At 44.1% G+C, this 13,814-nt stretch overlaps 1 protein-coding gene across 2 annotated transcripts in view; it reads left to right on the top strand.

The window, feature by feature from the left end:
• The first annotated feature begins 926 nt into the window (after window positions 1-926).
• The window catches only part of PRR5 (proline rich 5), a 99,275-nt gene continuing 86,387 nt past the window's right edge, over window positions 927-13,814 (top strand). Inside the window, exon 1 of one of the 2 annotated variants that reach the window (XM_015628766.3) lies at window positions 927-1,077. The gene's annotated coding sequence lies outside the window, so the exon portion shown is untranslated. The remainder of the gene's footprint in view (window positions 1,078-13,814) is intronic. The other variant, XM_015628764.2, reaches the window with a different exon arrangement.

Here is a 13,814-nt window from a genome sequence, read left to right as displayed (position 1 = left end):
CATTCTAGTTGGAAAACCTGAATTAAATTGTTACAGAAGTGGTGATGTCCAGCTTCCACTGGAAGACAGTGAGGCACGAGCAGTTCCTAAGACTATGTAGATTGAAACCTATAGTACTGTGACATGATATAGTGGCATTAACACACAAACACAGCTGTCACTTGAACTTGCTTCTTCCCTCAAGGCATGACAGCTGAAGAAGGTATGAGACCAGTGCCTGCCAGATACCCCAACCAAGAAGCTATGACTTGATGTGGCTGAAAGTCAAGGTGGGATAGATTTTATAAAACTTCCTTTGGTTTAAGCCCTTGCAAGGCATACCTAAAATCCCGTAACTCAGATCAAAACTACCCCTTCCAGCCCTGTCGAAACCACTGTTTTTGGACCATACAGGGACTGTGAAGCACACTGTGGCCAGTCCCTCGCTGTACTGTGTGCTCCGGCAAAACCCCCTCCGGGACCCCTGTACACCCGCATCTGTGTGCCAATGGGAGAAGATGTGATGCTACCTAGTGGCCTTCCAGCTCCACCAGCACTGGAGCATCTGGAGCAGCATCATTTCTCTTTGACACGCCTGAATGCGCTGCTGCCTACACCTGCACCTTTCTCGTAGGCACGAAGTGTCTGTGCCGCTGCCTGGCCGCTGCTCCCTTGTTTCTCTGTGGCTGAAGCAGGGAAGGGGCCCATTGGCCGGGCTTGTTCCGCAGAACAAACCAGGGGCTGCACAAGCCCAGCGCTGCCCGGCCTGCCGTGCCACAGGACCCGCCGCGACCCACTCCGGGGCTGAGGGGTGTCCCCGGCGGCCCTGCCGGGCTGGGGTTGGGCGGATCTAGCGGTTCCGAGGTCGTAGTTTATAGCCGGGTTCCTCCCTGTCGCCTCTCCCGGCGGCGCGGGGCCGTCCCCCGGCCCGCCCGTTCCCGCCCCGCCGGCGTGGCTGCCGCGGCCGCGCATTGTGCGCCAGCCGCTGCCCCGGGCGGAGCTCGGGGAGTGGTCGTGGCCCCTCAGGACCCCCGACCCTCCCGGGCCGGGCCTCGCCTCCACCTCTACCCTCGGAGGCTCCGTCCGGGGTCGGGCGCGGTGAGTGGGGGTCGTGCGGTCCGGGGGAAGCGGGTGATGCCGCCGCCGGGTCTGTCAGCCCCGGGCTCGCTCCGGAGAGCTGGGCGAAGGGGCGAAGGGGGCGTAGGTCTGTACTCGGCCCCCGCCGCGGCGGCCGTGGGTTGCGGTGCGGGGGGCTCGGGGAGCGGCTCCGAGCACCCCCCGGGCCGGGCGGCGGCGGAAGGTCGGGGGGTCCTGGCTTTGTTTATGGCTGTGAGCTGCGGTGAGACACAGCCCTGGCAGTCTTTCGGAAGGTCCCTGGGAATGCTGGAGCTTGGGCTCGCAGGTTTTACTCCCTGCGTGAATGTTCAGTGTTTGTGCAGACACTGCTCTCCTTCTCTTCCAGTCTGGAATAGCGATCTCAGGTAACTGGAGTTGGCTGTAAATGTGGTTCCTGTGGTCTCACTGCTGTAAGCTTTATTCACGCAATTAAGATCTTTATGTATGAGTAAAATATATTTTTTGCAGAATGATTTTGCATGTTCCACCCTGAAGTGCACAGTCTCCGATGGCTCCTGCAGGAGATGGGCTTGTCCCTTTCAGTGTGTGTGTGTGTATGTGTGTGCACGGTCGCTGTTAGTTTTGGCAGCTGGTTAGTGATCATTGGTAAAGGTCGGGTGTCTTCGTGTTCTTCAGGAATGCATTAGGCTTTATGTGTGCCTGCGTTTTGATATTGCAGAAACAACAAGAAAGAACAGCCTTAAGAAAAGGTTAAAGGAAATTGTTAAGTTTCCTAATGCTTATAATTTCCAGCTAGCATACATGTAAGCAAGTAATTGCAGGAAACAATCAGGTTTTGTATTTACTAGCATGTTGATGAATAATAAAAGATAGGTCTAAAGCTAAATTTTGATGCTTCATTTAAAATAAATTCTTGTCATTTTTTCTGTCTCTTGCACCTGTTAGCTTTTAGGGAAAGATGATTATTAGGTGATGATTAGGCAGCTTTCTTACAACTTTAATTAAAGGAATAGTTCCCTATAGGCCAGCTATAGAATAATGGATCCACTTGTTGTCTAGTACATTGTTGAATTTAGAGCTCTGGTACTGCCTGGCAAAACTGTTCTTTGTCTGTTTAACTTCTGTAGCCAAAGCAGAGCTAAAACTTCATTCTAGGAATCAGATGAATACAGTGTATAAATCTAGTTCCTCTTATTATGAAATTATTATGTATTGACAAGGATTTCATATCTATAATACACATAGTTGATTGACTTAATGCTTCATCTCACTGTATCTTCTTAATAATCTAATTAGGGGAAAACTCTGGAAGGAATATGGAATTAAGACACAGTCCCAGTGGAACTCACTAAAAAAGACATTGCAGAGCAGACAGAGTGTAAAAGGAATTTCCAGAAGTATTTACCCATCACCCAAGACAGAGCTAGATTTTGAACGCTTCTAGCTTGTATTTACTCTCCAGAGTTAATTGCTAGATTTTCAGGTCTTCTTTTCAGTATTCAAAGTTTTATATCCAGGGTGCTTTGGGAGACAGTGAGGGAGATGTGTCTGTTGTAAGCCAAATTCTCAATCTTCAATGCGTAAGAAAATCACACTTTGAGCGCTTAAAAAATCTGATCCTTGGGTTGCAGTCACCACTCCTACCACTTCCATTCTGGAGGCACTTCTAATTTTTACAACAGATAGAATTACAGTTGTAAAATCTAGGCACAATAAGGCACACTAGTAAAATTTTTTTTTTTTTTTTTTTGTGAGGTAGAAGCCATTGGGATTGATAAATAGTTCTGTAAATACAGTAATAGAGCTGTATGTGGCACTTAATCTCTGAACAAAAGTAATAGGTAATAGCTAAAAATAGTATTTTCTCTTTCAACAGTAGAGTTAAATATGGATATTAACTGCAGCAAGAAAGACTGGTCCGGAGCTGGAGGCTCATATCGTTCACGCTTGCTCAGATCATTCATGACCTGGCCTACTTCTTTATTTTCCTTTAAAGTATCACTTTTGTGTGTGTGTCTGATAATAAATCACAAATGCAAATCAAAAAGCTGTTCTTTAAAGTGAAAATTGGAGCTTGTTTTGCTGCACCATAAAGGCACTGTAATTTCTAGAATGTGTTCTGATGCCATGTAGCTCAGCACAGACTGCTGAGATGTGTTGAGCTTGTGCCTCCATTTACATGACTGTCTGGTCTCACACGTGGGCGACAACATCTTCACACCACGGGAGAACTATTAGGTCTGGTTCTGATCATTTAACACTGTTTGAAGTGGTTCAATGCCACTGCTCAATAAATGCCTTCATAAAAAGGTCAGTGAAAAATTTGCCTTTCCGATAGCCCTGTCAGCCTCCCAAGGAACCGTTGAAATACAAGAGCTGGTGATTATCTGCCTGCATCTGTGGCCCCGGGACTCATTGACCCTGAGCATGAAGAAGAGAAGAAATGACAAATGCTTGTCCAGCAGCACATCCTCTCAGAGGTGTTTGCTTTCCCCCAGTTTCATAGGATAAGACCGTGAGTTTGAGGTGTGGTTAAAAGAGTGATTAATTAGCTAGCACATATTTAGCCCTTTAAAGATGAAAAATAATGTATGGGGATGATTTGAATTAAGTGCTGTTAGTCCCTGCTATGAAAGAAATTCCTTGCCTGCTCTGTGTCCCAGGTTGGAGCTGTTGGCAATTTTGAGGCATTATTTAAGCTGTGGTTTAGGTTTGTTTAAACAGAAGAGTGTGAGAGTAAAACTTTCAACAGGAAAAAATAGTAGGTGAAGATTTTCTTGTTTAAGCCTTCCTTTTTTTTAGTAGCAGCAAATCTGTGTATATGGGAATGAGGAAAAGGGAGATGAATGGAACTGAATGAGGAGCTGTCATGTGAGGTAAAATTCGGATCTTGTTCTCTTATGCCATCTTGGAAATACATTTGCATTTAAAATTTTCAGGTGAACCAAGCCATAGGACCGGTGCAGAATGCTAAATGAGACCTGACAGCTATCTGAAAACGCCACACAGTGGTGCTGGGCATTCCTCTGCTCAGACAATTGAGTTGAAAATTGTTTCTTTTAATGATTATGGATCTGAAATTAACACCGTTTCTGAAAACAAATGGGATGTCAATTTTATTCTGAGATATTTTCACTTGAAAGATGTTTACTTTCTGTCACATTACCCCACAACTGCTTGAAAAGTCATAGAAACTGTAAAGTCCGAATCCCTTTCTGCCCACCAGATAGCCACAATATACTCCTTTGTGTTGCTCAGGCTGAAATTGTCCGCTTGTGAGCCTGATGAGTGGATTGGGGTACAGTTGTGATCCCAAAGACACTGGGTATCACCACAGAGGTACCTTTATGTTGCTAGTGTGAGCAGGCTAAGTAGCAACTCTTTCGGGAATGTGGTGATGTGTAGCATGCCAGTCATGGATGGGGGGATGAAAACTCCACAACTCATGGACCAGATGCTCATGAGACAAAACAGCCTTGTTTATTATGCAGAACTCACTTTTATACTCAATTCAAAACTCCTGGGCTTAGATAGCTCATTGTCTGGGATCTCTCTCCACCCAGATCTCTGGCCAGTGATGTGCTTACTTCTCAGCTCGAATGGGGATGGCTGAGGGTCCCCTGTAACTTACCTGGAGACATGTTCAGGCATGAAGCAGGCCTGCTCATCTGTGACAATCCTGTGACAGTGATGCAGTTCCTGTACAAGAGTAAAACATGTTTCTGCTCAGGAGTAGTGAGATGTAGAAGCTAGGATGATGGCAATTGGGGAAGGAACATGAAAGGCATCAGAGGAGATTGGTGGGTTTTACCTTTTCATGTGTCAGACTTGGGTGCCTGCAGTTATTGGCAATAAACTGTCCCTGTGCAGATAGACCAAGGATGCAGAACAATCTGAGAAGACTGAGGGTTGGAAAGATAGAAGAAAATGATTGATAGGTTAATGTGTCTATGGGGTGTGAAAGAGTACCTGCAGTCACAGGGCTGGAACAAGTCAAGGGCCAGTACTTGGCTGTGGCTGCTGCAGTGCAGCAGTAGTTCGGACAGCACAGTGGTCCATGATATCCCAGTTATGAATAGAAAAATAACAGGCTTTACGTATGCTGTGTGGATGCATTTGGGTCCCTGGCATAACTGTAAGGTATTTGCCCTTGGAAAGTTTCTGAGGGAACAGAAAGAGCTGACTAGGAGAGTAAAGTGACTGATTTCTGAGCGATGATTAAAAATACTTAATATACATTATCTGAGAAGCAAAGACTCATTGATTTCAGGTATGATTACTCAAGAAACATAATCTCTTAGCCTTTGCAAGAGGGTGCGATTAGATGTAGACTGCAAAAGAGAAGGTAACTTAAACATAAGAAAAGCTGCTTGTAATGAAGCTAAATAATCTTCCATGAAAAATGGTGGTAACGCTGTCTGGTGTTGTGTAACACTCACATGGAGCTGGGAAAAATGTTCTGCAGGGGTGTTCATTAGGAGTCACATCTTCCATGGCTGAGCTATGCCTGGGGATTAGGGTGGAGGTTTTGGAAACAGAGCTCTTTAGTCTTCCAGGTCAGCTCCTCTGTTGGGAGTTGGCTGCTAAGCCCCCCTCTGTAGTCTGCTGGAAGAGCAGTCATTCCCTGGTAGCTTGGATTGGTACAGATGAATTAATAGGTCTCATTCCATCTTTAGCCTCTGATCCAGGAAATACATGAGCATTTGCTGGCACCTGGCACGTCTGCTGTTATTATGTAAAACAAACGCTGGAGCGTCTTGAATTCTGTTCTGGTCATGCAGTGAGGGAACATGGGAGGAGGCAAGTGATGGAAGGTGCTCCAGTGGTGAGCACAATAGGCTGGGCTAGAAATATTACTGGGTTTGCATTGACTTTGTTAGTTTGTGTTCTTGGACCCATGCTGAATTTCACTCTTAAAGAAAAGCTGAAAAGCAACGAGCTTGGGGTTTTTTCCTGTTTTAAGTTTCAGCCATTACTGGCAAAAAACCCGAATGGATAGTCTTGGACAGTAGTTGCCTCATCCTTTTCCGAGTCCAGTAATAGGCACAACTTGTTGCTAACATGGGAAGAGCCATTTCAGAGGGTTGTGCAGCTCTGGGTTTTGTCGTGTTACTGCATAGTTGTGACACTGTTCTGTTTCTCTCTTCAGATATGAAGTAGGCTGTTTTATGAAAAATCTGATCAGACCACTGAGAAGTACGATGTATGATAATTTACGTCTCCTGGGTGATTTGATGTTGTAACAGGCAATCCTTCCTCCACTAAATTTCTTGTAACCCACAATAAACTAAGAGTTTATATAACTTAGACATGCTCTTCCTGCAGAACTGTTGGAGTTATAAGGTCTCCAAGATGGTATGTTGTTGCTCAATAGGGAGGAATATGTTTATTCTGATTCATAGTGACTTCATTAAAAAATTGGGGACAGTTTGTCTCCAATGGTTTATTGAAGGGCAGGTAATACATGGACAACCATTTACAGTACTGGTTTAAGGATGAACCTCTTTTAATTAAGTGTAACTTGAGTCGCAAAAGTTACACATCTGGTGACTTGGAATAAGGTTTTCACTTCCTGCATCATCCATTTGTAGTGAAGATTTAGAAGAAAAGAAAGTGAGATTTCATTGTCTTGGTTGCAAAGGAAATCAGAAAGCTGGGATATGTTAAGCGACTTCCAGAAACTGTGTTAACCCAGCTTGGATGTGCTCATCCAGCTCCTCTGAAAACCACTACTGTTAGTTTTCCTTTCAACATAATATTAACTTTTCTTTCTATAAAACAATCTGTTAAAGCTTCTCTCCAGGAAGAGTGGAGGGCTACTGATTTTCCCTTTTTTTAACTACTATACCCTGATCTAGACAAATAACAGAAAAGTGATTTGATTTGGTGATAATCAGGTAAATTAATTTTGCCTCCTAATTTCCCTTTAAAAGGAATACCTACTGTTGTGCACATAGGTGTAACTTGGGTTTATAGTAGCAATTAGTTTTTAAAATATGGGCCCTAAGAACTTTGGTGCAGAGTGCACATCTGACTGCTGCGCTGATGGTTACCATGATGTTGTTGGCATGGTTTTGCTTGTTTGTTTTGTGGGGTTTTGTGGTATTTTGTTTTTTTTTTTTTAATTTATTTTAAAAATTTATTTTCTTATTTGCTGTGGAGGACTAGGGAAAGGCTGCTGTCAGCAGGTTATCAGATGTAACAGATAATTTGTTTGGACTAGCCCAACAAAATCACTGCTCCTAAATAAAGCTACTGGTAAAAATTTCCTGTAGTGTATCCTGTTGTTGGAGGCTAATATTTTTCCTTTTTTTTCCTTTTTCTCCTGAAATTTTGTCCCATCTGTTGCCTAAAAGATGGTAATGACTGATAATTGAGAAAGTAAGTGGCCAGCATGGGGAGAAGGGTGCAGCTGGCTGCACTCTTGTAGCTGAGGAGTTTTCTCTTGTAAGGGCAGAGATAGCAGAAATTTTGGCTGGGGTGTGAGGGGCTGGGTTCTGGGGCTTGCTCTCTCTTGGATTGGAGGGGAGACGGCCAGTCTGTGGGTGCTGTAGGAAGACTGCCACTGTGGAGTTCTGTCTTTTACTGCTTGTACTCTGAGTGAGGCTTAGCTCCTAAGAGCAGCCAGTGAACTGGAACTTTACTGAACACCCAGTTGGCACTGGAAAGACCCTCAGAGGGAAAACCCAGGACCCCGAGCTCCAGAGCCCCTTCAAGGGAGCCTTTCCCAGCCGTGTTTGAGAGCCTGGCTGCCGCTGCCCAGCCCCACCGCTTCTCTGCCACTGCTCCGGGTTTTTCACTGCGCTGTAACCCCACATCCCCTGCCTGCCGGGACACCCGCGGCTCCTGCTACAGCTGCGGAGTTTCTGATACATTTAGTTTGCTGCTTCGGGGTCTGCTCGTCGCTGCCGTTCCAGCTGTGGCTCCGAGGTTCCTGCTACAGCCCATCTCGCCATGCAGAGGGGCACCGGGACCGGCTGCCCCCGTGGGTTTGCAAAGGCAGCGCCTTTTCCATCCCGCCCGCCATTACCGCGTGCAGAAAGGCGGCTGAGCTCGCGCCACAGCGCCCCCTGCAGCCGCGGGGGAATCATCGCACCCGCCCTGCCCGGCCGGGAGCCACCAGCGCCCCTGCAGGCCGTGCCCGGAACTGCACCCAAGGGAAAAGTGCCTGCGGCCGAGAGAGGGCTGGCACTGGGTTTGTGTTCTGTTTGTTTGCCTCCTTATACATATACGTACTAGCAAAGAACTGCTACTCCTTTTCCCATGTCTTTGCCTAGAACACCCTTAATTTCAAAGTCAATAATTTTGAGGGAAGGGGGTCACATTTTCCATTCCAAGGGAGGTTCCCACCTTCCTTGGCAGATACCTGGCCTTCAAACCAGGACATCTATCAGTGAAGTCTGAATCAGTCCAGTTCACAATGCCAGGAAAAATACATTCTTGTGGTAATTCTGGTATCCCTGACGACAGAAAGTATTGGAAAATTTTAGAGACTTTGCTGTTATAAAATATCCACGCCAGTTTTGTGTAACTGAGAAGCAACTTGGAAAGTTCAGATAAGAAGACAGATGTTGGCCCAAATTAATGAGATTTACTTGCATGAATCAAATTTGGCATTACAGCATGCTTCCCAAATTAATTGTGTTGTGTATAATTCCAGTGTGAGTTGATTTTCCATTTTATTCTGCATGACTTCTGTTCATTTATCATTATTAAGCTGTTTCCTGGAGATACTCCGGCTTAAGTGTGTGCTTGTATGACCACCAGAATTGTCTGCAGTGGCATAGAGAGAAAATATTAATCCAGGTTAAAAGGTAATTTTTCCCCATGTACTAAGTATACTGTGTTTTAGTCACCATTTCTCAGTTTACTTGAATACTTGATTTGAAGAATTATCCCAGCCATGAATAAGATATAAGGTTTATGCTTAGCTTATTGTACTCATGTACAGTAAATTCTTTCTTTTGCTGTTTTTAACATTGGTAATACACTCCTGGCATCATCTCTTTTTATTTTTTTTCTGGGAAGAGTATGCAAAATAATATTTGTTATCTGAATTAAATTCAATTAACTTAGTTTCTCTTTCATGGCGTTTTTAACAATGCTTAGTGAGAGATTGTAGTGGTTTTGGTTCACCAATTTGAGTTTCTTGGCAAATGCACCAATTTAACATAGTGGGTATAATGCTGTCCAAATGCTTATGCACTCACCAGAATTATTTACTCATTTTCTGCTGCAAGATAGGATTAGAGGAGAGCAAAGCAGGCTCAAATTTTAAAGGGTATAAAGAAAGCTTTATTAACAAAATTTAAAGAAAAAACCAAATAAATGAAATCATAATAAACCTTCAGAACACCTCTCTTCCCCAACCTCCTTTTTCCTTTCTCACTGACAACGTAAAGAGACAAAACCTGTGAATTTCAGTTTACCACCTCTAAAACAATCTTTCTTCAATTCACTTAGGAGAAAATCTCTCTTGTTGTGCTATGAAGACTTCTTCACAAGAAACAGTTCATTCATGGCTTCAGTGTCACAGCGAATCAGCCACCTGGGAGATGGAAATCTGTTTGCCATGTGAAAGTCCCTACCCTTGACTTACATCTTTCCCCACAACTGTTTCCGAGGGCTCATTCTTTGGCTAATGGGGGATGCTTTTAATAATGAGCTATTCAGAAGCAAGGGTTCTCTTCATCTATCTCTGAGATCATCTTCATCTCTGGGAACTTTTTCTTCTTCCTGGGGGTAAAGGGTCTTCATTACTCTTGTCTTTGTTCAAGCTTCTCATTCGATCACAGCTACTTCAACATTGCTTGCTTCAGCATGGGTGCCTTTGCTCATGTCCACAGTTTGAACGCTCCATCCCCTGATACTTTTCAAGAATTACAGGGATATTTCACTGTCTCTTAGTCCATCACCATGGCCTTACAAAAGAATTTCAGCCTAAGACTAAATATCTCCTCGTTCTTCTCCCTTCTGGGATTTGACTCCTTCCTCACTGAGTGAGGAAGGAGTGCACCTCACTTGGTGTCTCCATCTCGTTTTCTTAAGGTGTCTTTTCCTTTTGGTGTCTGTAAGTTTCATCTGTTCTGGGGAGTTTTACAGCACTGAAAGAGTTAATCTTGCCTGGGCCTTGCATCAGAAATTTACCTCTCATTGTTGGTCCTGTGATCTCTGCTAGGCAGTGGCTGGAGCTGTTTATGGTGGAGGATTTTTCAGCTGCAGCACTGGTTGGGGTTGCAGACAGGAATCTCAGCAGCCAGGCTAGACCTCAGTGGCAGCATGCCATGGGCCTGTGTCTTCCCCTACCCCTGTCCAGCGATTGCTGGTGAAACTCAGTGGCGGCAGGAAACAGCCAGGCAGAATCTCAGCAACATGTGCCATGGCCCAGCCCAGCCTGGAGCTGTTCCTGGGGCCTTGGCAGACCCTGACTCGGCCTGGGCCAGCGGCAAGGCAGGGCTTCGTGTCAGCAAGATGGTAGCAGCTGCAGCCTGGCCCAGCGTCGGCCAGGGCCCCGCGGCCTCCCCTCCCCAGCCGCAACACCGGGGCTAGGGGGGAGGCTTTTCTCTTCAAAAGCCAGAAGTAAGAGAGAGCATCCTAGGATTTGTTCATTCTCCCATGTGTCTTCACAGAGACGAGTCTAGCTTTCTTAAGTGGAACTAGCGGCTGATTGGTTCTGTTGGATCTGGAGGAAGCTGTTAGCAGTCGTCACACAGAATCACTTCTGTAACTGATGGATTTCTTCTTTAACTAAAACCCAAGATACGGTAAACCATGACAGAGATGTAACTGAATTGCAGAGCTATTACTTCCCTTGGAATGTATTGAAATTTTTCCTGAATTTTCGTGAAGGTTTCTTGATCATTCACACTTTAAAACTGGCCTTTGTAATTATTTTGTAGCATGTGGGAAGTCCCATTGACACACAGAATAAAGGCTCCACAACCAGCAAGGCTGTAAAGTAGGTATGTTTTCAGTGCTGGATGCGTGGGGGATTGCTCCATCACAAATGTGTGTGCCAAATAGAACAAATGCTCTGTTTATGTACAGTTAAGCTCATACACATTTATGAAAGTTTCAACATCACCTATACATATTCATAAACAATGCCCACCTACTTCCCCTTTGTATCAGCTCATCATTGATCTGCTCTTGTGCACTGTCTCCTGGTGGTCTTGGGCAGGGGTCGCTGGATGAAGTAAATAGGCATCCTCTGGATGAACCTGGTCCCTGCACAGGCTCTCTTGGTATCCAGCCCTCCTTTAAGGGTTCTGGCAATAGTCTAAACTAAAGATCTAGTTTTTAGTAGTTTTTAGAGCACTAGTTCCTCCTTTATCAGTCTTAAACAGTAGGCCAGATCCTGTTGTTGCATAGCAAAGGATTATCTGTTCTTAGCCCACTTGATTACACAGCAAACTAGAGTTACGTAGGCATAGTTATAAGTTCCCTATGTCAGCCCACCCTTTTCTATACCATAGGCAATTTTTTTTGCCTTCTAGGCGATACTGCAATTACTTCTTACTGTATTTTAATGTGCTCTAAGTATGGCGGTCATTACATTTATATATTTCATTACTCTAAAAATCTAAATAAGCCTAAACAATAATAAAATGAAACTTATGCAAAGTAAAATCAAAAGCACTATTTTTGAGATAAAATGTCTTCTATGTCAGAAGACATAATTGGTGGAACTCTAAAGCATGGTATTATCTCTTGTATTAATATTCTGGTTACTTCTTGAGCTTTGGCTGTTCTGGTAGGGAATGCTTCTGGCTAACTTGAAAAGGTATTAGTTAATACCAGTAAATATCTTAACCCCCTTTTCTTGGGAGTTCTGAAAAATCAATTTCCCACTGGTCCCTAGGCTAATTGCATTTCTTAATTTGGCTCAATTTTGGTTTGAGGGTATTCTTGGGGTTGGTCTGGAGGCAAAGATCACATTGGTGAGTCACCTGTTTTACAGTGGTATGTAACTTTTTAGCTACAACTTTTTAGATTAGGTGCTTGTATAGGGCTTCTGCCCTCTAGTGCCTTTTTTTAATGTTCTTCCCTAACTAAGGACCATATTAAATGGGAGGGAATGATCAATTCCCCTTGTGGGGTGAGAGCTCACCCTCTTTCATTATATGACTTGTCCAGGTCTTCAATGAGGCTTTGATGTTTTTGGTATAGTTTGGATCATTTTCTAGGGAGATTTGACCATCAGGGTTCAAAGCTTCTGTTTTTACCTCTCCTTTGGCTGTTTGTTTTGCCTCTCTGTCTGCTAGCTCATTTACATTTTCTAATCCTCGCCTTACTTTTTGGTGTGCCTTGATGTGCATGATTGTCACTTTCTCAGGGAGTTGGACTGCCAACAACAGTTTTAGGATATCTTCTGCATATTTGATGTTTTTGCCCTGTGACTTTATTAATCTTTCTTTCTAGGTTGCTCTCTGCCCATGTATGACTCTAAAGGCATATTTTGAGTCAGTATTCACAGTTTTGCCTTGGGCTAGTTTTAAAGTACGAGTTAGAGCATTTATCTCTGCCTTTTGTGCAGAGGTGTTGATGGGAAAAGGCCCTGACTATTATTTTTTGAGTGGTGGTAATGACGTATCTAGTGTTTCTTTTACTTCTTAGGACATAACTGCTTCTATCTGTGAGCTATTGGACTATCTTTCAAGTCTGGATGGCTTGCATATGTTGCTTTGATGGTTTCTAGACAGTCATGATGCACTGGTTCTCCTGTATTTCACTGAGGAGAGAGGCTGGATTGGCAATATTATTTACTACAATTTTCGCATTGTCTTGCTCTACTGTTGTAGCTTGGTATTTTAAAAGTATTTGTGGGGAAAGCTAATGCCCACCTTTCATCTCTAGTACTGCAGACACTGTGTGGGATATAACACAGTCATTTTCTGGCCCAGGGTAAGTTTTTGGGCATCCTGGATGTTTAGTACTATGGCTGTGACTGCTCGCAAACATCCCGGCCAACTTTTTGCTGTTGTGTTTAGTTGTTTGATAAAGTAAGCTACTGCTCAGCGATATGGGCCTAGATACTGTGCTGATATTCTTAGGGCAATCCCCTGCTTCTCATAGGAAAAGAGAAAGAATGGTTTACTCACATTTAGGAGTCTCAAGGCTGGAGTTGACATCAGAGTCTTTTTCAGTGACTCAAAGGTTTGTATAGCTCCTCTATTCTATTGAAGGTGTTTTTGTTCAGTGTCTGTCAATGCATATAGGGGTTTAACTAGCAGTCTGTAGTTGTAGATCTATAGCCAGCACCACCTAGTCATTCTCAAAAAGGTTTGTTATTCTTTCTCTATTTGTGGCTTTGGGGTTTGTCTCGAAGTTTTTTGTCTAGCAGTGATCTCATATCCTAGATAAATTATCTCTTGCTACATTACTTGGGCCTTCTTAGATGCCCGATATCCCTGGAGCCCCCCAAAATTTAGCAGACTTATTGTCTAGGTCAGGCAAGTGTTCTTTGTCTTGGTGGCAGTCAGGATGTCATCTACATACTGTAACAGCCTCTCTTCTTCAGATGAGGCCTCCCAGGACTCAAGATATTTTGCTACTTGATTGCCAAATATAGTGGGGCTGTTCTTATATTCTTGAGGTAACACCTTGTACTTGTGCCTGGTGAATTTTATCTGTTCTAGTGCACCGTTGGCCAGTACTGCATGCTGAGCAACACCACTTCAGATTTTTTGTTATCATCCCTTTCAAGGGCGAGTACAAGAGGGACTTGTGGTGGCACAATCCCACAGTACCTCTGCTAC

This window comes from Parus major, chromosome 1A (assembly GCF_001522545.3).
Source record: "Parus major isolate Abel chromosome 1A, Parus_major1.1, whole genome shotgun sequence".
Classification (NCBI taxonomy): Eukaryota; Metazoa; Chordata; class Aves; order Passeriformes; family Paridae; genus Parus; species Parus major.
Note: the sequence above shows the minus strand (reverse complement) of the source record. Positions and strands in the feature narration are given on the sequence as shown.